The following is a 24,973-nucleotide window of genomic DNA, read 5'->3' as shown; positions in this document are numbered from 1 at the left end:
AATTGGCTGGAATTAAATCCCCCAAATTGAAAATTTCTCAGTTCTCCAATTTTCAGTTAATGCAATTATCTTGTATTCGTTGTTCAGTCACTCAGTTGTGTCTGACTCTTTGCAGCCCCATGGACTGCAGCACTCCAGGCCTCCCTGTCCTTCACCATCTCCTTGAGTTTGCTCAAACTCATGTTCATTAACCATCTCATCCTCTGTCATCCCCTTCTTCTCCTACCTTCAATCTTTCCCAGCATCAGGGTCTTTTCTAATGAATCAGTTCTTCACATCAGGTGGTCAAAGTATTGGAGCTTTAGCTTCAGCATCAGTCCTTCCGATGAATATTCAGGATTGATTTCCTTTAGGACTGACCAGTTTGATCTCCTGGCAGTGTAGTCCAAGGGACTCTCGAGAGTCTTCTCCAACACCACAGTTCAAAATGATCAAGTCTTTGGTGCTCTTGTATAGAGAAATATTATTTTCTGTTTCTATTGTATAGAAATCTCTATACCAGATATAATATATCTTGTATAGTGAAATATTTAAAATAGTGAATATAGTCCTGCTCTTTATGACAGGCTTGATGTTTCTGATTATTTTTCTAGATGTCAATCATGAGAAAGTTCTTTTCGTAATTTATCTGTGAAAGTATCATCCCATATTCTTCTAGATGGAGATAAGATGGTAATGTGTTTTTTCTAAGCTTACTAAGAAAAACCTTTAGGGGACCATAAAATAATTAGATGGTTTAATTTGATTTTCTGCCACAGATGCTTTTCCCAGCATCAAATTGCACACCATTCTCTCTGTTTGTTTAACATACTAAGAGTTCAGCAGTAGGATAGGGGCCAGGACAACTGCTCCAGTCTATAGAACCTATATGCCTCCCTTTCCACCCCTCCAACACTTTTCATGGTCCATGAATCAGTCTTAACTTGTAAAAGCGTGAATCATATAACATGGCATGACCCCTGGTTCCCTAGGGGTATGTGTGTGTATGAAAGCGTTTATAATGGATATGTATGTATATCTAAACCAGTGCACAAGAACTCAGAAGAATTTCTCTTGCAACTTAAATTTGTGTAGCGTTTTATTATTTGCAAAATACATTAACATCAACCATCTCATTTTACATTTTCCTACCTGGAATGTATTTTGAGGAAGTAATTGCCTAACACTTTGGAGAAATGACTGTGAACGGGACAAGCTTACGTGACATATCCAAGTTTACAGGGAAAAGGAAGAACACAGGTGGGATACCCGAATCTCTTTACCCAATGGAGTGCTGGCCCAGAGACACAAAATAGTTTCATGATACCCAATGGGTGAAATTGAAGAATGATACTCCTCTCTTTACTACTTTTTCTTGGAAATACATTTCTTTGAGAAACATGTCCAGTGTAACCGGGCTAGCATTATATAGAAATATGTAAGGATTAAATTTACTACTATATAGCATATATTTTATTATTATTTATTTTTAATGAGTACTAATACTCATTAAAAATAAGGTTCTTAAATGCCATTTTCTTGGCAATTTTGCACTCTTTCCTACTAAAGACACACACATACTATACTCACACATACAACATTACACACTATATAGTGTATCAGAAGTTAATAAATATTAATTAATCAATAATTAAGCTGTTTCAGCTTAACTATTCAAAGAAATACCTAATTTAGTCTAAAGTAAAAATATCAGAATTAGTGTTGCCCCCTACCCATCACACACCTTTTGTTTTTCCTTTCATGGAAAAGCATTTGGATTTTGATACTTTAAATATTTTTTGAAAATGTTGATAAACACAAGCTGTACTTGGAGCTGGGTGACATGCTTTCAACAAATGGAGTTTTTATTCGAGAATGGACTTTTTCCAAAAAACCATTCAATCTCAGGCCTTTTGCTGCAGGTAGGTTTCAAGGGAATGCACGAAAAAGAAGAAGGGTCCCAGTACCCATGGGAGATTGTAGTTTCTTTAAAATCAGGCTGCTCTTACTTCCTGTGAAGTTCATAAAGTCTTGCTCCCTTTGCTTAACATCCAGAATGAAACTGCTGAACAGATTCTCTTCTGCTTCCTTGCTGCTCCGACACTGCCTCTGGCCAGGCTTGTCAGGAATATTAAGGATGGCTTTACTGGCCAGAACTCTCTTCCAAACTGCAAAGGAAAATTCCTTTTAATTCTGTGGAAAGGCTTCTCTCTTGCATCAAATTCAACATAAAAATATGTTGCTGCTCCTGGCAGTGCCATCTGCTTGATATCAGAGGGCTCTGGGATGCCCAAGAACACTATCTGTTGTTCCTGTGCCCTGGGAAATGAAGGCATTTCTAATGTCAGCAGTGGTGCCCTGGCTGAGTGGCACAAAAATGACCCGTTGCTGGAGGTGATGTCTCTTATTATCTTGTTACCAAATTAAGTCATATGGACCCTGCTTGGGCTCTAGCCCAATGGGCAAGATGAAGACATGGTAATTAGATAAGCCTTCTTTGGCCAGGGCAAGGTAACAATGTGTGCCAATATTGAACACCAGATGTTTTTCTGCTTCAGGGCTGGCAGGGCAAAATCAGCAAGAGCTTGGAGTCCAGGGAGGTCTGCAAGGCTGCTTTGGGTGAGGAGAAGACTTGCTATCACTGCCACTAGATGGATGTCTCCTTCCTGCCTCAGTGCACCTGTCCCCTTTGCCACCTTATAGACAAACAGTCACAGGTGATGAAAGAGATGATATAACAGTGTACGTACAACTTTGAGACAAATCATTGGTCACAAAAGTAGGAATGATTTAATCTTCTGTGTGGGTTGGATATAAAACATCTATTTAATTTTAACCACTATTGTGAGCCAGGCTTGTGGAAGTGGGAGAGAGCCATCTGCTCCAGAAAGGTGATTATGAATAACACATAATGAAATTCCCTTTGACCAATACTGATTGGGGCAGAATTGCATGGTGATCATTACCGCTTGGAGATCGGGAAAACTGAGTCTGCATAGAAACTCTCCCCCTTACTACCATTGTAACCTCAGATAATTGTTTAACCTCTTTTATATCTTTGTCCCTTTATCTGCTAAGTGAAGATAATCATCTCTGCTTCATAGAGTTCTTGTGAGGATTAGATAGGAAAATGTACATATAGCACTGTGCCTTGTACACAGTAAGTGTTCAATAGATGGTTGCTATCACAAGAATTTGGGCATAAGCAAGATTTATTACTGATTTAAGAGCTCATTTTTAAAAACATTCCTGAAACCTTTGTTATTTGCTATAAAACTTAATATAGACACTAATAATGTGAATATTTCTGTCTTATAATGTTACTCAGAGTTACTATGGGACTTTCCAACCCTACATTTCTTTCTTCTTTCCTAGTTCCAAGCTTCTGCATGTTTTACTAAATCCCACCAAATCATGACTACTTCACTTTAAGAAAGGATCCATTTGCAATCCTACTCGATGTCTCAAGGTTCTGATCTCTGAAAAGTTGATTTTCTATATCCCCTTTGCCACTTGTTTTCTTTTTTTAATTGATTGAACAGTTGACTATGCTGGGTTTTCCTTGCTGCACATAGGCTTTCTCTAGTTGCAGTGAGCAGGGGCTAGTCTTTAGTTTCAGAGCACAGGCTTCTCATTGTGGTGGTTTCTCTTGTGGAGTACAGGCTCTAGAGTTCTTGGGCTTCAGTCGTTATGGCCTGTGGGCCAGCTGCAGCTCATGGACTCTAGAGCACAGTCTCAGTAGTTGTGGCACATGGGCTTAGTTGCCCCACGGCCTGTGGAATCCTCCTGGTCCAGGGATTGAAACCAAGTCCCCTGCATTGACAGGAGGATTCTTAACCACTAGACCACCAGAGAAGTCCCAATTATTTTCTAAGTAGATGCAGCTAATGGGTGACAAACCTGGGAAATTGGAGGACTAGGGGAAGGAAGACAGGTTACTTCTTTGCCATCTCCTTGGGCTTTGGGTTGCATTTCTAGCATAATCAGAGTCTCCATAACTTCATCTCTTTCTAGCAGTCCTGTCTGTGGTCACAGTTTCCACTGGGCAGATTTCTGCCACAGCCCCAGTTCCCATCTGAACCCTGACTCCATGAGCGACTGCTCCTCTGTGGATTTGGCCTCTGTCTGGATGCTCTGTATTCAGACCTTTGGTAGCATCACCTCCATTGTTTCTGCAGCTCTAGAATAATTTTGGCTCTGGGTATTGACACTAAATTCTGAGTATCCTCACCATTCCCTCAGTGTCTCTAGCTCCTATTCCTTTGTAACTAGTGTCCTATATTAATAACCTCTATTGGACTACTTGGTGTGGTTTCTCCTGACTAGACCTGACTAATTCAATCATAGTGATTCCACGGCTGTTTTCTCAAGCAACTAACCTAGTGGAGAAATTTGATTTTTAGTTGAGCTTTGTATCTGAGAGGACAGTTACAAAAATAGGTATTGGACTATGACTCATTTCTTTTTATTCAAGAAAGCTAAAAAATTCCTGCTCTAAACTTCGGTGACTAACTGATTTTGTTAGCAAATAGCTATATAGTAGAGATTTTGTGCTTGAGACTTATAGGTAAAAAAGTACAATGAAGTTCAACACATAGCTGCATGCCCACAAGAGGGAGAAAAGACTTTATTTTCTTCATTCTTGCTGTTAGTGCCATAGTTCCTGATATTTAGGAGTTTCAAGTAGAAATAGTTTCAAGTTTATCCTAAATAAAAGAGCTTAGAATTATGAACTAAATCTAAAATTTATGTATTGAGATTTTTGTTTATTTTGTATATAAGATTTATGTATATTTTTTCAATTTTTTAAACTCTTAATTTTATATTGGAGTATAACTGATTAATGGGCTTCTCGAAAATCCCATGGACGGAGGAGCCTGGTTGGCTACAGTCCATGGGGTCACAAAGAGTCGGACACAACTGAGCAATGACACACACAGGTGGCACTAGTGGTAAAGAATTCGCCTGCCAGTGCAGGGAGTGTGGGTTAGATCCCTGGATCAGGAAGATCCCCTGGAGAAGGAAATGGAAACCCACACCAGTATTCTTGCCTGGAAAATTCCATGGACAGAGCTGTAGCTGGTGGGCTACAGTCCATGGGGCTGCAAAGAACTGGACAGAAGTAAGTGACTGAGGACCATAGCCAATTAACAATGTTGTAATAGCTTCAGGTGGATAGCAAAGGGACTCACCATACATATACATGGAAAGATAGTTTATTTTTCCTCTGTCCTTCATTCATATAGTTCCTCCAAATCAAATAAAGAAAAGAAAGAATAAACAAAAGAAAATTCCTCCTAATCAAATATAAAAAAGATAACTAATAGTAGCAAACAAATTTTGTGCTTAGTTGCAGGGAATTTCATAAAATAATTCTGATATTTCAAACTTGTTGCTTAAGTCAGTGCAAAAGAATCAAACTTATAACTTCCTTCCCTTTATAGATCATTTGTAACCTGAGGGGAAAATAGCTGCCCAAAGGAAAAAAAGAGGCTTGAATTTTAAAGTTTAGGAAAATCGCATTAACTAAACATCTCAAATAAAACAAAACCAGATTCTGGGCCACATACTTAAGCTTTCATCTTTGTGCACATGGGCTGCATTCAATAGGAAAGAGAACATGGAACTGTCAAAGTGTCCTGAGACATATGCCTTGTTTAATTGCTTGAATTGATTCTTTTCTGTTTCCCGTACTTATTGGAAAAATATCATCATTCCATCAGGGTTACGGAACTTATCTAAAGTTGCAAAATATCTGCTCTGATGGCTTTATATGACCACTATGTTAATGTAAATAAATAAATTTATTCAATTGACCATTTCAGGCAAATGTGCACTAAGGTAAGCTAAGAATTACTTAATTGGCACAGTTGGTGCTTAGTAATTATTTAAAAATATCACAGTTTGCCAACAATAATGGAACTCTAATTTTTTAAAAAAGTTATTGAGGAAGGAAACACACACTAATGAGAGCATTTCTTAAAACTGTCAATCAAAGTAACACACCCACAAAAGTGAGTCAGTTAGGAAAGAAAATGTAGCGTTTTAATGACACAGGGAAGAGTTTGTAAAGGGAAACTGGATCCAGGACTTAGACAGCTTTGGAATCCATCATTATAAAAATGTAATAGAGTAATGGAAACATATATTTAAAGATTGATGCAATTATAAAGGAAACTAGAAAGCATCATATGAGAAAAAGAAAATTAATGCAATGCTTATTTATTTATTTATTCAAAGGACTATATTTAAAATCTGTTTTAGATTTAAAGAAAATTGAGCAGAAAATACAGAGAATTCCCAGATACCCCCTTTTACCCTGAATGTAGTTTCCCTTAATTATTAACATTTTGCATTGGTGTGGGAACATTTGTTACCATTGATAACCCTATAGTCACACATTATTATTAACTAAAGTTTATAGTTACATCAGAGTTCACTGTTTGCATTATATATTCTATGGGTTTTGGCAAATGTATGACGCTTATTCCCTGTCACAGTATCATTCAGAAGAGTTTCACTGCCCTGAAAATTCTCTGTGCTCCACTTAGTCATCCCATCTTCCCTTCTACAAGCCCCTGGCAACCACTGATCTTTATGTTGTCTCCACAGTTTCACCTTTCCAAGAATGTCATAGAGTTGAAATCGTATAGCATGCAGACTTTTCAAATTGAATTATTTCACTTAACAACATGCATTTAAGGCTCCTCTACATCTTCCCATGGCTTGATAGCTCATTTATTTTTATTGCTGAATAATATCTTGTCATACAGATGTGCCATGAATTATTTATCCATTCATACTGAAGGACATTTGGTTGCTTCCAAGTCTTGGCAATTATGAACAATGCTGCTATAAACATTTACGTGCAGATTTTTGTCTGGACGTAAGTTTATAACTTATTTGGATATTTCTGGGAATTTTAACATTTATGACAAGTTTATGGAAAATATGCCATAAAATTTATGTTAGTTGATTTAAAAATATTAACTGAATTGACAAATTTCTATAATATATACATGCAAATTTACCTAAAGAAGAATTCGAAGATCTGGATAGTATTATAATAAATAAAAAGTGTATCAGTAACCAAAGATATTCCCACTAAGAAAATTCCAACCACAGATTCTCTACCAATATGTTCAAGGAGTGTTCACAGAACAAATATTTCAATCTTAATTATACTATTCCAGGGTGCTAAAACTTTTTTTATGAAGCTAGTGTAATTTCAATACCAACATGTAACAAAGATAGTAAGGAAACAAAACATGGGATAATTTTATTTATGAATTTATGAAGCAAGGATACAGAAATCATAAATAATATGCTTACAAAGTGAATTTAGAACATATATAAAGCATAATAGTATAATCTACCATGACAAATTTGGGTTTATTTCTAGAAGATAAGCTTGTATTAATGTTAAAATATATCTTAATATAATTTGCCATACTACAAGATTAAAGAAGATCACAAAATTACCTCATCAATTGCAGAAAAAGCACTCAATAAAATGTAATCTTCACAGATGTTGCTGTTCTTGGCAATTAGAACCAGCAGGGAATTACCTGAACTGACTCAAAATCAACAGTAAATTTTATACAGCGTGAGGAGCACAAACTGAAAGCTCTATTTCTGAGTTTGCAAAAAAAGACCAAGATTCTAAGTACTAACTTTTTATTCAATATTTTACCAGTGTTTCTAGACAGTGTTATCACAAGAAAAAGAAATATGTTTAATGACTGAAAAGAACAAAAATATAAAAGCTTATTTGCAAATCATATAATTGTGTACAAGGAATAGCCATGGGTACCTACAAGTAAATTACTCAAAATTAAGAGGAAAGCAAAGTTGACAAATGAAGTCTATATAGTAAAATTATTATGTCCCTATTCTGTGCTTAGTCACTCTGTCTTGTCCAACTCTGCAACCCCGTGGACTGGGGTACAAGAACTCTATGAGGAGATTTAAAATATAAGTGAAAGATATTCAAAAATACCTAAGTAAGTGAAAAAATAAGTTACATTAATTATCTTTAAGTGATTATAGATTCAGTGCTGCTGCTGCTGCTGCTGCTGCTAAATCGCTTCAGTCGTGTCTGACTCTGTGCGACCCCATAGACGGCAGCCCACCAGGCTCCACCATCCCTGGGATTCTCCAGGCAAGAACACTGGAGTGGGTTGCCATTTCCTTCTCCAGTGCATGAAAGTGAAAAGTGAAAGTGAAGTCACTCAGTCATGTCTGACTCTTTGCGACTCCATGGACTGCAGCCTACCAGGCTCCTCTGTCCATGGGATTTTCCAGGCAAGAGTACTGGAGTGAGTTGCCATTGCCTTCTCCGAGATTCAGTGCAATCCTAGTCAAAATCATAGCATGGTTTTTCCATAAAAATTGACAAGCTAATTAAAAAATGTATATGTAAATTCAAGAGACCATATAGATACAGTCTTAAAAAGACTTGCTCTTCTGTATATTAAGAATTATTGTCTGGATATACGTGTATAAAAATATGGAAACACTGTGTTGTGCACCAGGGACTAATTTAGTGTCATAGGTCAATTATACTTCAACAAACAAACAAGCAAAGAAACTCATAGAAAAAGAAATAAGATTTGTGATTACTATAGGTGAGGGGGTAGGAAGAGGGGAAATTAGATTTAAAAAAAGATTTATTACAAAGCTATATTAATTAAGACAATGTGGTGTGGGTGTAGACAGACAGACTAATGAAAATGGAGAGCCCCAAAGCAGATGCACACACACATATAGACATGTATGACAGGGATGGCATGGGGGTTTAGTGGAGGATGAACAATATTTTCCATAAATTCTATTCAGGCCACATGTATTTATATGAACAACACATCAAAATCCTAACTTATATCATACACAAAATAAAGCCTGGGTGAAAGGCAAAATTATTAACACATGAAAATATTTTCATGATGTCAGGGTACAGAATAATCTATATCTTTAACTTCATGTTGGTGTAGTAAAAAAGAGAAAAATATAATAGCTGACAGCCAACAATATTTATTGAATTGAACAGGCCATTTCTTTATGTGTTAAGATGTAGCCACTATTTTGTACACTTTAGTCTTCTTTCCTTGTGTGAATGTATGCTAAGTTGCTTCAGTTGTGTCTGACATTTGTGACCCTATGGACTGTAGCCCTCCAGCCTCCTCTGTCCATGGGATTCTCCAGGCAAGAATACTGGAGTGGGTTGCCATTTCCTCCTCCAAGGGAATCTTCCTGACCCAGGGATCGAAACTGTGTCTCTTATGTCTCCTGCATTGGCAGGCGGGTTCTTTACCATGAGTGCCACCTAAAATACAAAACACAGGACTTCGCTGGTGGCACAGTGGTTAAGAATCCACTTGGCAATGCAGGGGACATGGGTTCGATCCTTGGTCTGGGAAGATTCTACATGCTGTGGAGCAACTAAGCCCCTGCACTGCAACTACAGAGCCTGAATGCTGCAACTACTGAAGCCCATGAGGCTGGAGCCACGCTCTGCAACAAGAGAAGGCACTGAAATGTCATCCTGCACCCCACAACAGAGTAGTCCTTACTCATGGTAACTAGAGAAAACTCGAGCAAAGCAGTGAAGACCCAGTGTGGCCAAAAATAAAATAAATACATAAATAACATTAAAAAATTATTAAAACAAAACAATACAAAACACTTCAAATGTGAAACAGTATACCAGTGATATCTTTGTAGCATTTTACTATAAGAAATAAAAAATTTGCAAAAATGCCTTTTTATATGCATTGTGGTAAACTCATAGTATCCAAATATCTAATAGACTTTTTTCTTTTTTTCTGTGATATAATTGATTTACAATTATAATTATATAATTGTTTTGATTATAATTATTACAGTTCTTTAAACTTCAAGTGTTAAACAGTGATTCAAAATTTTTAAAGGTTATACTCCATTTATAATTATTGTATAATACTGGCTACATTCCCTGTGTTATACAATATATCCTTGTAACTTATTTATTTTATACCTTGTAGTCTGTACCTCCTACTCCTGTTTTGCCCTTCCTCACTTGCCTCTCCCTACTGGTAACCACAAGCTTGTTCTCTATCTGTGAGTCTATTTCTTTTTTGTTATATTCACTAGTTTTATTTTTTAGATTTTATGTATAAGTGACATTATATAGTATTTGTCTTTCTCTCTCTGCCTTGTTTCACTGAGCATAAACAAATACCTAATAGGCTTTAAACATTTTTGCCATTTACGTAATATAACTGTTTCTATTTTGTTATTCAAATAATATCACAAGGTTGACATCTTATTTCTAAAATGTGAAAAGAAAAATATATGAGAAGAAAGGGAAATAATAAAAATGAGATATAATTGTAGACCTCTGAGAATTGTTTTTCTAAGGAGTAAAACAACAAATGTGACTTATTTGTTTTAAAGACTATCTTTACTTCTAAAAAGCTACCAAAGCTAAAGTTATTTCTTCCAATATAATGTTTTTTCTTCATAAAATATTGGGTTCTGTAGCAAACATTTTAGCGAGAACAATTTTTATAATGTGTTCAGCTTAATATTGCAAAAGTTGCATTCCTAAGAAACTGTGTTATCAAAAATAATTGTTTAACAGGGAAAAGAGAGTTAAGGGCTAGAAAGTTTCCATCTTGCAATAACACAGTGAATTTTACTACAGGAGTTTCAACAATAATAGTGCTTTTTAAGTATGGACTGAATGTTTGTGTTCCCCCAGTGTGACTGTATTTGGATATAAGACCTTTAAGAAGGTGATAAATATTCATTGAGGTGATAAAGGTGGACCCCTAATCCAATAGGGCTGGTTCCCTTATAAAGAAGAGTAAAAGACACCAGAGTTCACTTGACCATGTGAAAGAACTGTGAGTAAATTAATTTCTTCTGTTTAAGGCAACCTGTCTATGGTATTTTGTTATGACAGCCTGAGATAACTAATATAAGAGCTAAAAATACATTGCTGTAAAACCTAAACATCTCTCACTAAATGTGGCATTTATGATTGCCAGTATTTGCTCCATGATAATGGCCATTTCTATCATCAGCAGCAATATGATTAGCATAGTTTCTTATAAACAATATTTATTTCATCCTTATTTATTATTATTTCATTAGTTTTTTCCATTTAACTAATCACTCCAAAACTTGGTGAATTAAAAATATATCCATTTATTTTGCTCATAATCTTTAGTCATTCAGTTAGACAAGGCTGTGGTCCGTGTGATCAGATTGGCTACTTGTCTGTGATTGTGGTTTCTGTCTGTCTGCCCTCTGATGCCCTCTCTCAGTGCCTACTATCTTACTTGGATTTCTCTTACCTTGGATGTGAGGTATCTCTTCACGGCTGATCCAGCAAAGCACAGCCGCTGCTCCTTATATTGGACATGGGGTAGCTCCTCTCGGCTGCAGCCCCTGACCTTGAACGTGGGGTAGCTCCTTTCTGCCGCTGCCCCTGACCTTGGACGTGGGGTAGCTCCTCTCGGCCGTGCTTCCGCGCCACCACCGCCATTGTAGCCGCCGCGCTTCTAAGCCATGCTGTGTGGGGCCACCCAAGATGGACGGGTCATGGTGGAGAGTTCTGACAGAATGTGGTCCACTGGAGAAGGGAATGGTAAACCACTTCAGTATTCTTGCCTTGAGAACCCCATGAACAATATGAAAAGGCAAAAAGATAGGGCACTGAATGATGAACTCCCCAGGTTGGTAGGTACCCAATATGCTGCTGGAGATAAATGGAGAAGTAACTCCAGAAAGAATGAAGGGATGGAGCCAAAGCAAAAACAACACCCAGTTGTGGGTGGGACTGGTGATAGAAGCAAGGTCCAATGCTGTAAAGAGCAATATTGCATAAGAACCTGGAATGTTAGGTCGATGAATCAAGGCAAATTGCAAGTGGTTAAACAGGAGATGACAAGAGTGAACATCTATATTCTAGGAATCAGTGAACTAAGATGGACTGGACTGGGTGAATTTAACTCAGATGACCATTATATCTACTACTGTGGGCAGGATTCCCTTAGAAGAAATGGAGTAGCCATCATGTCAACAAAAAAGTCTGAAATGCAGTACCTGGATGCAATCTCAAAAATAACAGAATGATCTCTGTTCGTTTCCAAGGCAAACCATTCACTATCATGGTAATCCAAGTCTATGCCCCCACCAGTAACGATGAAGAAGCTGAAGTTGAACAGTTCTATGAAGACCTACAAGACCTTCTAGAACAAACACCCCCCGAAAAATGTCCTTTTCATTATAGGGGACTGGAATGCAAAAGTAGGAAGTCAAGAAACACCTGGAGTAACAGGCAAATTTGGCCTTGGAGTACAGAATGAAGCAGGGCAAAGGCTAATAGAGTTCTGCCAAGAGAACACACTGGTCATAGCAAACACCCTCTTCCAACAACACAAGAGAAGACTCTACATATGCACATAACCAGATGGTCGACACCCAAATCAGATTGATTATATTCTTTGCAGCCAAAGATGGAGAAGCTCTATACAGTCAGCAAAAACAAGACCAGGAGCAGACTGTGGCTCAGATCATGAACTCCTTATTGCCAAATACAGACTGAAATTGAAGAAAGTGGAGAAAACCACTAGACTATTCAGGTATGACCTAAATCAAATCCCTTATGATTATACAGTGGAAGTGAGAAATAGATTTAAGGGACTAGATCTGATAGACAGAGTGCCCCTGTCTATGGATGGAGGTTCGTGACATTGTACAGGAGACAGGAATCAAGACCATCTCCAGGAAAAAGAAATGCAAAAAAAGCAAAATGGCTGTCTGAGGAGGCCTTACAAATAGCTGTGAAAAGAAGGGAAGTGAAAAGTAAAGGAGAAAAGGAAAGATATTCCCATTGAATGCAGAATTCCAAAGAATAGCAAGGAGAGATAAGAAAGCCTTCCTCAATGATCAATGCAAAGAAATAGAGGAAAACAATAGAATGGGAAAGACTAGAGATCTCTTAAAGAAAATTAGAGACACCACGGGAATGGACAGAAATGGACACCAATAAAGGGCAGAAATGGTAGGGACCTAACAGAAGCAGAAGATATTAAGAAGAGGTGGCAAGAATAGAAAGAAGAACTGTACAAAAAAGATCTTCACAACCCAGATAATCACAATGGTGTGATCACTCACCTAGAGCCAGACATCCTGGAATGTGAAGTCAAGTGGGCCTTAGGAAGCACCACTCCGAAGAAAGCTAGTGGAGGTGATGGAATTCCAGTTGAGCTATTTCAAATCCTCAAAGGTGATGCTGTGAAAGTGCTGCACTCGATATGCCAGCAAATTTGGAAAACTCAGAAGTGGCCACAGGACTGGGAAAGGTCAGTTTTCGTTCTAATCCCAAAGAAAGGCAATGCCAAAGAATGCTCAAACTACTGCACAATTGCACTCATCTCACATGCTAGTAAAGTAATGCTCAACATTCTCCAAGCCAGGCTTCAGCAATACATGAACTTTCAGATGTTCAAGCTGGTTTTAGAAAAGGCAGAGGAACCAGAGATCAAATGGCCAACATCCTCTGGATTATTGAAAAGGCAAGAGAGTTCCATAAAAGCATATATTTTTGCTTTACTGACTATGCCAAAGCCTTTGACTGTGTGGATCACAATAAACTGTGGAAAATTCTGAAAGAGATGGGAATACCAGACCACCTGACCTGCCTCTTGGGAAACCTGTATGCAGGTCAGGAAGCAACAGTTAGAACTGGACATGGAACAACAGACTGGTTCCAAACAGGAAAAGGAATATGTCAAGGCTGTATATTGTCACCCTACTTATTTAACTTATATGCAGAGTACATCATGAGAAACGCTGGGCTGGATGAAGCACAAGCTGGAATCAAGATTGCCGGAAGAAATATCAATAACCTCAGGTATACAGATGACACCACTCTTATGGCAGAAAGTGAAGAAAAACTAAAGAGCCTCTCGTGAAAGTGAAAGAGGAGAGTGGAAAAGTTGGCTTAAAGCTCAATATTCAGAAAACTAAGATCATGGCATCCGGTCCCATCCCTTCATACCAGATAGATGGGCAAACAGTGGAAACAGTGGCTGCCTTGATTTTTCTGGGCTCCAAAATCACTGCAGATGGTGATTGCAGCCATGAAATTAAAAGACACTCCTTGGAAGGAAAGTTATGACCAACCTAGACAGCATATTGAAAAGCAGAGACATTACTTTATCAACAAAGGTCCATCTAGTCAAGGTTATGGTTTTTCCAGTAGTCATGTGTGGATGTGAGAGTTGGACTATAAAGAAAGCTGAGCACAGAAGAACTGATGGTTTTGAACTGTGGTGTTGGAAAAGAGTCTTGAGAGTCTGTTGGACTGCAGGGAGATCCAACCAGTCCATCCTAAAGGAAATCAGTCCTGAATATTCACTGGAAGGACTGATGCTGAAGCTGAAACTCCAATACTTTGTCCACCTGATGCGAAGAGCTGACTCATTCAAAATATACAAGCAACTCCTGCAGCTCAATTCCAGAAAAATAAACGACCCAATCAAAAAATGGGCCAAAGAACTAAAAAGACATTTCTCCAAAGAAGACATACAAATGGCTAACAAACACATGAAAAGATGCTCAAGATCACTCATTATTAGAGAAATGCAAATCAAAACCACAATGAGGTACCATTTCATGCCAGTCATAATGGCTGCTATCCAAAGTCTATAAGCAATAAATGCTAGAGAGGGTGTGGAGAAAAGGGACCCCTCTTACACTGTTGGTGGGAATGCAAACTAGTACAGCCACTATGGAGAACAGTATGGTGATTCCTTAAAAAACTGGGAATAGAACTGCCATATGACCCAGCAATCCCACTGCTGGGCACACACACCGAGGAAACCAGAATTGAAAGAGACGCGTGTACCCCAATGTTCATCACAGCACTTTTTATAATAGCCAGGACATGGAAGCAACCTAGATGTCCATCAGCAGACGAATGGATAAGGAAGCTGTGGTACATATACACAATGGAATATTACTCAGCCATTAAAAAGAATACATTTGAATCAGTTCTATTGAGATGGATGAAATTGGAGCCCATTATACAGAGTGAAGTAAGCCAGAAAGAAAAACACCAATACAGTATACTAATGCATATATATCGAATTTAAAAGATGGTAACAATAACCCTATATGTAAGACAGAAAAAGAGACACAGATGCATAGAACAATCTTATGGACTCTGGGAGAAAGTGAGGGTGGGACGACCTGGGAGAATAGCATTGAAACATGTATATTATCATATGTGAAACAGAACGCCATTCCATGTTCGATGCATGAGACAAATGCTCAGGGCTGGGGCAATGGGATGACCCAGAGGGATGGGATGGGGAGGGAGGTGGGAGGGGGGTTCAGGATGGGGAACACATGTAAACCCGTGGCTGATTCATGTCAATGTATGGCAAAACCCACTACAATATTGTGAAGTAATTAGCCCTCAACTAAAATAAATACATTAATTAAAAAAAAAAAAAAGACCCTGATGCTGGGAAAGATTGAGGGCAGGAGGAGAAGGGGACGACAGAGGATGAGATGGTTGGATGGTATCATCCACTCGATAGACATGGGTTTGGGTGGACTCCGGGAGCTGGTGATGAGCAAGGAGGCCTGGTGTGCTGTGGTTCACGGGGTCGCAAAAAGTTGGACACGACTGAGCGACTGAACTGAACTGAATCTTTAGTCTGGTTTTAGCTGGGATCCTTAAGAGTTGGCAGTTACCTGAGGGTCAGCAAGGCATATCTGTGTCTGGAGGCGGGTCTGTGGCTAACATTAGCCTATAAGTTTCTCAGATTGTTGTGCACACTTTTATCCCAAGCATTAAGCTTAATGTTGGGAAAACTGTGGGAATGTAATAAATACTTGTTGGACAGATGGTGTTAAGACTGGGGACACTGGACTGTGAATTGCCAAAAAACATGGAGATCCTTCAGAGAGCTGACCAGGGTCACTCTTCGGGGAAGGTGTTGAGACCACTGGGGAACAAATGGGAATTACGTAGAAGGTCTTTGCTAGGACACTCTTCGGGGAAGGTGTTGAGACCACTGGGGAACAAATGGGAATTACGTAGAAGGTCTTTGCTAGGAGTTAATCCTTCAAGAAAAAACACCCTGGAGCCGCTGGCAGCAGAGCCAAAGATGCCCTGATGGAAGGTTTTGTTGACAGGAATTGCTTTAATAAAGGCAGGAACTCATTGTTGAAAATCTCCAGTTCATCCCTTGTTGTAGAACATGTATTACGTGTTGAGTCACTAGGTTGTGTCAGACTCTTTGTGACCCCATAAACTGTATCCCACCAGGCTCCTCTGTTCATGGGATTTTCCAGGCGAGAATACTGGAGTGGGTTGTCATTCCTTTCTCCAGGGGATCTTCCTAACCCAGGGATCAAACCTGCATCTCCTGTTTCTCCTGCATTGGCAGGTGGATTCTTTACCATTGAGCCACCTGGGAAGCCCTAAACATGTGTTACCTCCTCACTAAGGAGAGTCATATTTTGCCCCTTATAGCAGCGCACATGAATTTCTCACACAATCTAGTCTGTTCTTAATACAGTTATCCTGAAGCTAGGTAAAATGAAATGAAAACACTTTGAGTCACAACTGTTGTAAACACTATCAGGACAGTGTTTGAGTGATATATGAACTATGATCCAAAAGGATCATAACCAAAGTTTGCAAATGATTTTCTTATACATTATTACAGTGGATGCTTTAAACATCCTTTGTGAGGTGGGTAAGTCAAGGGTTATTGTATTATGATTTCACAGGTATAGTAAACAGGCTCAGAGGCTCACAGGACTTACTGTATCTTAAGACCAATAACTAGTGAAACTAAGATTCAAAAAATATCTTAGGATTCCAGTCCAATAACTTTCCTCAAGGCAGTGTTGCAATTCCAAAAGAAAAACTTAGTTGAAAAATAAAGGATGTTTCTCTTAGGTTTTGTTTCAAAGTCTAAGAAGTATAGTTGTGGCCCATGGGGAGAAAGTATTTATGTGAAGATATTTGTGTAACTCAACAGTCTATTTGCTAACTTTCTTTAAAAGAGACTTTGAAGGCAGACACTTGAGCCGTGCTTACAGAACAATCCTTCAGAATTTCTTTTTCACATTCAGTTTAACATCTATTTACAAAAAGGTTTAAGTTGAACTGATGGTAGTAATATGAAATTTTGACCTGTATTTTCCAAAAATTTTCTCAACTGAAATACATAATAATCTCTGAAAACCTTACTTTAAACTTGCATTATTTTCTTAAGATCAAAGAAAATTGGCATTATTTGTTGGCAAAAAAAACAACAACAACAACAACGAAGTGACGTTCCAGGCCTCAAAGATGTTTTAAAAATACAATTACACTATTCATCTATTTTCCCTTTAGAACCAATGTACCATGCATACCAGCTATGGCAGGTACTGTGCCTTGGATGGGATGCTAAAATGTAGTCTCAGTTGAAATAAATTGAAGTTCCTTCATTAGAGACTAAACACCAGCAAGGGAGGAATCAGTTTCCTTTAATCTTTCACATAAAGAGGCATCTCTTTAAATTTAAGAAAAGAATTTTGCATATTTATTATATTTTTGGATGATGGAAGTTACACATGTACAGGCTAAATGTCATTCTTTACAAAGAAAGTGCGTAGTAAATATCTACTTCTGCTATTTCCTCTAACAAATGACTACTCCAGCAAGCCAAACTCTCTAATAGTACAATTTCTATCTTCTTTTCTCATCCTAATAGTATTCTTTTACATTGATTTGATGCTTCTATAAATGCATAAATCTTGGCACTCAAATGAAGCAGCAAGGAAACTCCTCTCATCCATGTCCAATGTAAATTCTCACTCTGTATATTGGGGGTAGGGTCTAATTTCCCCTGGTTTGCTGGGACTTTCCTGGTTACAGTGATGAAAATTCTCACTCAAGAAATCCCTTAGGTCTGGGAAAAATAAATGGTTAGTAATTGAAGGGCTATCAAACCTGGACTGTTGGTATTTTGGAGGGCTGATCTTAGCAGACTTTTTAATTTACTTTTTAACTTGTATGTAATTTCAAATTTTCCAAGGAATTGAAAGCATGCACATGTGCGCGCGCACACACACACATCCCTTTTACCCAAGTAATTGTTTAATTAAACTTTCTATATCATCTATCACTCATCTACCTGCATTTTAGAATAGACAGGAGCTATGCCCCTTTATCTGGAGAAGGCAATGGCACCCCACTCCAGTACTCTTGCCTGAAAAATCCCATGGATGGAGGAGCCTGGTAGGCAACAGTCCATGGGGTCGCTAAGAGTCGGACACGACTGAGCGACTTCCCTTTCGCTTTTTCCTTTCATGCACTGGAGAAGGAAATGGCAACCCACTCCAGTATTCTTGCCTGGAGAATCCCAGGGACGGTGGAGCCTGGTGGGCTGCCGTCTATGGGGTCGCACAGAGTCGGACACGACTGAAGCGACTTAGCAGCAGCAGCATGCCCCTTTATCTCTAAAAATTCAGTGATTATTTCCTATGAATGAGTACAGTCTCTTTTATAACCACAGTATATTCAGTATGTTTGTTAAAATTCTAAAATTTGGCATTTATGCATACTCTAATTCAAAGTACATATTCAAATTTCATTGAATGTTCCATGATATCCTTTACAGATTTTCCTACTCTAGAATCTAATCCAAATTAAATAAATTTCATTTAATTATTATGTCCCGTTAGTTTTTTATGTTCTTTTAGTCTTCTTTAGTTTAAAACAGTTTTACATTTTTTCCCTGTTTTTCTCGTCCTTGAGATTTTTGAAAAGTATAAGTAGGTCTCTTATTGTGTAGAATGTTCCTTAATTTGAGTTTGTCTAGTTTTCTCATGATTAGATTCAGGTTATAAAGTATTTAGGAAGCAATATCACTGTAGTGATGCTGTGTCTTTCTCAGTGTATTGTATCAGAAGCTACATAATGGTGATTTATTCCAATATTGCTGAGGTGGGGAAATGCTTTAGATTTTAATCTTCTAGTTTTAGTAGCTAAGGGATTTTCTAATGCCAGTATTCCATCCATATTAGTTACCATTCTATTGTCATTCTGTTGTAAGGAGAGGTTTACCACTTGTGTTTTAATTTATAGGAGGCACTCAGTGCTGTATGAAACTTGTCGTTATGATTGTCCTATATGTGTGTGTTAGTTGCTCAGTCGTGTCTGATTTTTTGCCAACCTGTGGACTATAGCGCACCTGGCTCGTCTGCCCATGGAATTTTCCAGGCAAGAATACTGGAGTGGGTTGTCATTTCCTTCTCCAGAGGATCTTCCCAATCCAGGGATCGAACCCAGGTCTCCTGCACTGGAGGCAGATTCTTTACCGTCTGAGCCACCAGGGAAACCCTATGAGCCGCAAGGATTGAGCCACAGGGATTGAGCCACAAGGGTTGTCCTATGGTCTAGCTTTATTATTTGATGTATCAATAGCCCTATGGGGTAACATTTTCTGAAATATGCAGTGATCTCAGGTCCCCGAGTCTTCTGAAAAAAGAAGCAAAATTCATCTACTTCTTACTTTTTGCAAAAATAAGAGGAATAAATGTATGATCAGAAAACACTTTTGAAAACTTCAGAGAAGAGACACAATGTACATTCCACAGCTCATCAGAAAATTCTTCCACAGCTCATCAGACAAGCACATTATGTGTCTCCTACATGCAGCATGTCTTATCAGATGCTACTTCATACAATACTGCAGAGTTAAGAGTCCTTGGGAGAATATAGCTTCCACATCACCTGCCCACAAAGGTTCTTCTTATTATTTCAAATGTTAATTGCATAGTTTTAAAGAAATGTTAACTGAATAGTTTGTAAGACTCAAAGAGCAAAACATAGCTAGTAACACACAGGTTATATATTTACGATTCCTTTTTTTTCTTTTGTGATTCGTTTTGTTGTGTCATAGCTGATCAGAAGAGAGGCTTACGCAGATAACTCAGTTTGGAGACAATCAGTACTCATTTTGTGAATAAAAGAGTGGTTGTTCAGAATTGGTAAATTGATAGGCATTTATGATTTACTGGAGAAGGCAATGGCACCCCACTCCAGTACTCTTGCCTGGAAAATCCCATGGACGGAGGAGCCTGGTAGGCTATAGTCCATGGGGTCACTAAGAGTCGGACACGACTGAGCGACTTCACTTTAACTTTTCCCTTTCATGCACTGGAGAAGGAAATGGCAACCCACTCCAGTATTCTTGCCTGGAGAATCCTGGGGACGGCGGAGCCCGGTGGGCTGCCGTCTATAGGGTCGCACAGAGTCGGACACGACTGAAGCGACTTAGCAGTAGCAGTAGCAGTATGATTTACTTCATTTTCCAGTGTGTTCTTAGTTGATTGGTTTTATATCCACAGACATTCTTAATTCAGAAAACAGCAGTGAGCAGTAATGATTAAGTGACTTGGGTTGAAAAGCCCTTCACTTGGTCTATGTTATGGGTCCTTCACCTGTAGGTTGAAATGGAAGAATAAGCCCCTGACTCTTGAGTCCTAAAACTTGGGTCATTTCCTTGGATATGGGCATTTACAAGTAGACATGAGGTGAAAAGTAATACTTTTAGTAAGAATACTGAGAACCACTAATTATACTTAGCTGTAATATCTGGGAAACTCAACAGTTTTTCTGACTTATCTTTGGCTTTGTCTCAGGGACCACTATACATCCTGGTGCTATTGAGTCTTAGTTAACAGTTACTGCAGTTTTAACTCAATGCAGTAAAATGAAACCATTATTTTCATAACTAGGCTGTAAAAAACCTCATGACTTATTTTCTTAAGAGACTTGAGACATTTAAATAAATCCCTTTTCTACACTAAGATAGAAAATGGAATTCATTTCTTCATCAGTAAAATAGACCAACGATTACATTATTGAACTAGATGAGCTCTCTGTTTGCTTTCAGCTCAAAAAATACTATATTTGTAATTATGAAGTGCTTGATCATAAGCTTTTATACCTAGCACATTAGGCTTAAACTAAATTGAGGACAATCCTCTGTCTTTATCTGGAGAGACACTTTTTAATAGGGATTTACGGTACAATCATCTATATGACCTCTAGTAGTTTATAGTTACTGTATCTTCACTTTAAAGACATTGTTGGTCATATTTAAGAATCATCTGAAGATGACTGGTTAGCAATGAAAACCCCAAACAGTGTATTGTTCCTATAGGAAAATGCCATCTGCTAAGAGTGATTCCCTTTAAGATGTGGATTCAAACTTTTTTTTTTTTTTTAACAACCTGCTTTAGCTCCAGATTGGCTGTGTTCCCTCCCATGGCCAACGGGCAGGAATAGAAGTGGAGGCTGTGCCTCCCCTGACCTTGAGATGACCTCGCACTGACCTTGCGTTGTAGCTGACAATTGCGCTGGCGCTGCGACCTTCTGACTGCTCGGGTGTCCTGCACCTGGTCTGTCCATCGGGGTGGGAAAAGGGTGGTAAAGAAGGTAGATATCTGCGGACTTGGCGGTACTGTAAAAGCCTGAACCATGGAGGACCAGTAAATGGCAACACTCACAAGTGGAGTGTGCAGGGCGTGGCAAAACGAAATTGCACCACCCTACGCCTGATACTAGGTATGTATTGGTTTAGAAACTGATCACACTCTGAAACTTGGGGGCTTCTGACAGATTTCTCTATGAAGCATCTGTAAATATAATCTCTTAATGTTAAAAAAAAATGCACTGTGGAGTGACTCTGGCACTGTATTCACCCTCTTGTGTGTGTGTGTGTGTGTGAGAGAGAGTGAATGTGTGCATGCTCAGTCACTCATTTGTGTCCAACTTCTTGGGACCCCATGGACTGTTGCCTGCCAGGCTCCTCTGTCCATGGGATTCTCCAGGCAAGAATACTGGAGTGGGTTGCTATTTCCTTCTCCAGGGAATCTTTCAAACCCAGGGATCAAACCGGGGTCTTTTATGTCTCCTGCATTGGCATGCAAGTATGTGTTAATTGCTCAGTCAGTTTGTACTCTTTGTGACCCCAAGCTCTTCCGTCATGGGATTTTCCAGGCAAAAATACTGGATTGGGTTGCCATTTCCTGCTCCAGGGGATTTTCCCCACCTGGGGATTGAACCGGTTCTCCCACATTACAGGCAGACTGCAGGCAGGATCTTTACCACTAGTGCCACCTGGGAAGCCATTCATCCACTTAAACCTCAACATACTGAGATTTACCCACAAATTGACTTCCCATGAAAGATTCCATGGGAAAGAAGAAACAGTATTAAAGCAGTAGTCTCCAATGTTGAGAGGGAAACAGAAGAAAAAGAGAAAAAAAGTAGTAGAGAAAGACAAAAAAATCATCTGAAAGCAAAGGCAAACAGAGATAAAGATTGCAAAGAAATGGGGATGGGGTGCTGGGTAAAAGAAGAAAGATGCTTTGAGGAAGACAACTTGTATATCATCAGAAACTCACTTTATACTCTTTGAAAACTACTTACCCCAGAACTTTTCTATTTCTAAAATCACCTCTTTTCTTTCCTTCATAATCACTTCTTCTTACTCCTGCCACCTTGTTTTATGGTACCACCTATGCACCAGTTTATGTAGATACCACAGAAGAAAAGAAAGATAGCAGGGAAAAGGGAAGGGAACATACTGTGTGTTGGACACTGTGTAGAACATCTTAATGATAAGTGTATTAGATGTGTTTACATATGAGGAAGAAGTGATTTAAACAAAAGATTCTAACTGGTTAGATTGGTAAGGAATGAATCATGCAGCTTATGGAGATTTATAAAGTCTTACTTAACTTTTAGTTTTGCTTGTAATCCCAACATTTTATTGATATCTTTGAGAAGAATGATGTGTAGCTAGAACCAAGTTGATCTATTTGTGGATAATTATTAATAAAGAAGACTGAGTGCCAAAGAATCGATGCTTTTAAACTGTGATGGGAGCAGACTCTTGAAAGTCCCTTGAACTGCAAGAAGATCAAATCAATCAATCCTAAAAGAAATCATTGAATATTCCTTGGAAGGACTGATGCTGAAGCTCCAATACTTTGGCCACTTAATAGAGAGAGCCTCCTCATTGAAAAAGACTCTGATGCTCAGAAAAATTGAGAGCAGGAGGAGAAGGGGGCGACAGAGGATGAGATGGTTGGATAGCATCACTAACTCAATGGACATGAATTTGAGCAAACTCTGAGAGATAGTGAAGGACAGGGAAGCCTGGAATGCTGCAGTCCATGGGTTCATAAAGAGTCAGACACAACTTAGCAACTGAACAACACTATCAATATGTACACAATTTCTGTTTTAATGGCAAGTAAATAGTAAATTTGTAAAATAGTAAATCTGTCAGTAGTAAAAGCCCTAATAAAATAGTCTCTCTCAAATATGCCAGGATAGTTTGAGCACCATACATTGTCCCATATTTTGCCTAATCTGTTTTGCCTCCTCCACCGGGGACCATCCTATTTCCAGTTCTTTCCTTTATTCTTCCTTCCCTCCCACCTCCTCCTTCCTCCCCTTCCTCCTTTCTCTTTCCCCTCTGTCTCATCGTTTCTTTCTCTCTTTTTCTTTCCAGATAATCCTAGTCCTCTCTCTTTTTGGTTGAGTCATCACTCTACATCATCACTGACATGCTGTAGAAGGAGAACATCAGGAACACACGAAGTATGATCCCCTGACGTATTGTAGTCACACAATGCCTATTTTGTGGAATTGTGCAGAAGGTTTGGTCAATGTAACAATGCTCAGAATGTTTTCCTGTTCTGGGATCATAAATGTTATCTCCAAGGTTGTGATTCAGAAGTCTAACCTGTGAGAGCAAGTTCCTCATTACATTTTGATCTCTGTGGTTACTGTGCTGTGCTTTATTTCTAAATCCGAGTATCCTTCCTTAGGCTATCAGAGATCATAAGAATTGCAGGTAATATACATGCAGGCCTTCCATTGTTTTTAGCAAGCAGTTTGGTTTAGAATGGGAATTTAAAATCACCGATAATGCCACAGCTTTACAAAATCCAGTTGTTAATTCTTCCTCAGGGCTGTTGCACTGGGGCTTATCAAGGAGACACTGATTGGTTTCAATGTGGGGTCAGTTTTGAGTGTGGAGGTAGTTTTTGTTTAACATTCTCCTGGGAAAAGTCCCAATCACCCATGAGAAAGGAAATCACAAGTTTGGAAGGTCAGCTATCTCCTCACCTGGGGAAGGAGAGAAGGTCGGTTGGGGAGTGGTTGAGGCCAAAGGAAGAGGATAACAGTGAGCTAAGGTTCTCTTTCCTGTTCCCAACCATAGGCTATTCATAGAAAATTTACCTTCATATTGTGATGCATGAGCTTTAAAAATTCTGCAACTCATTTTAAATTCCTCAGAGAATGGTAAGTAATATATTTCTAACATCTTAAAGCTGACTATATATGTTTTCATATGTATTATTTTATTTGATTCTCAGAAGAACCTTATGAATTATCTTTTATCCCCATTTTTGGGAGAGGAACAAAGACTATGAGAAACTGATGCACTCAAGTCCACTCAATAAGTCAGCAAATTTTCATTGCCATCTGCTATGTGTCAGGCATGATGCTAAGTCAGTAAAAGTAGAGCCGGGTGGAGACAAATATTTTAGAATTCCCAGTCTCTGATCCTGTCTTGTTCCACAGCGCCTCGCTTCCTGATGAGTATAGTTGACAGAACTCTTCCTGGACTTCCAGCTGCATTTCTTTCTTCCTGGATAAAATTCTCCCTTCTTGCCTATTAAAATATATTAATAGCCAATGCTACTTATTTCTGACTGTGTCATTCCACTTATTAGAATGTAAACTCCCTGAGATAAAGAATTATTTTTGCTTTTGTGGTTGTTAATTTTGTTTTATAGCATCTATGGCACAGTGTTACCCACATTAAATGTGCAGTAGAGAATCACTATGTATATATCTCTATAACCTTCTATAAATACAATCAGTAGCCTAAGGCAATTATAAAGT

General features: G+C 38.6%; 1 long non-coding RNA gene and 1 pseudogene across 1 annotated transcript in view; one reads left to right on the top strand and one right to left on the bottom strand.

Annotated features, from left to right (window-relative positions):
• LOC145521257 (uncharacterized) overlaps positions 1–23,847 on the top strand; it is a 222,634-nt gene extending 198,787 nt beyond the window's left edge. The window contains exon 4 of the long non-coding RNA XR_014065272.1: positions 23,571–23,847. This is a non-coding gene — a long non-coding RNA (uncharacterized LOC145521257). The remainder of the gene's footprint in view (positions 1–23,570) is intronic.
• LOC145520851 (CWF19-like protein 1 pseudogene) lies at positions 1,909–21,457 on the bottom strand (annotated as a pseudogene).
• Positions 23,848–24,973: the final 1,126 nt, after the last annotated feature.

This window comes from Giraffa tippelskirchi, chromosome 9, assembly GCF_054371585.1.
Source record: "Giraffa tippelskirchi isolate mGirTip1 chromosome 9, T2T-mGirTip1v1.2.pri, whole genome shotgun sequence".
NCBI lineage: Eukaryota > Metazoa > Chordata > Mammalia > Artiodactyla > Giraffidae > Giraffa > Giraffa tippelskirchi.
The sequence above is the reverse complement of the archived record's forward strand: the minus strand, read 5'-3'. Positions and strand labels throughout refer to the sequence as shown.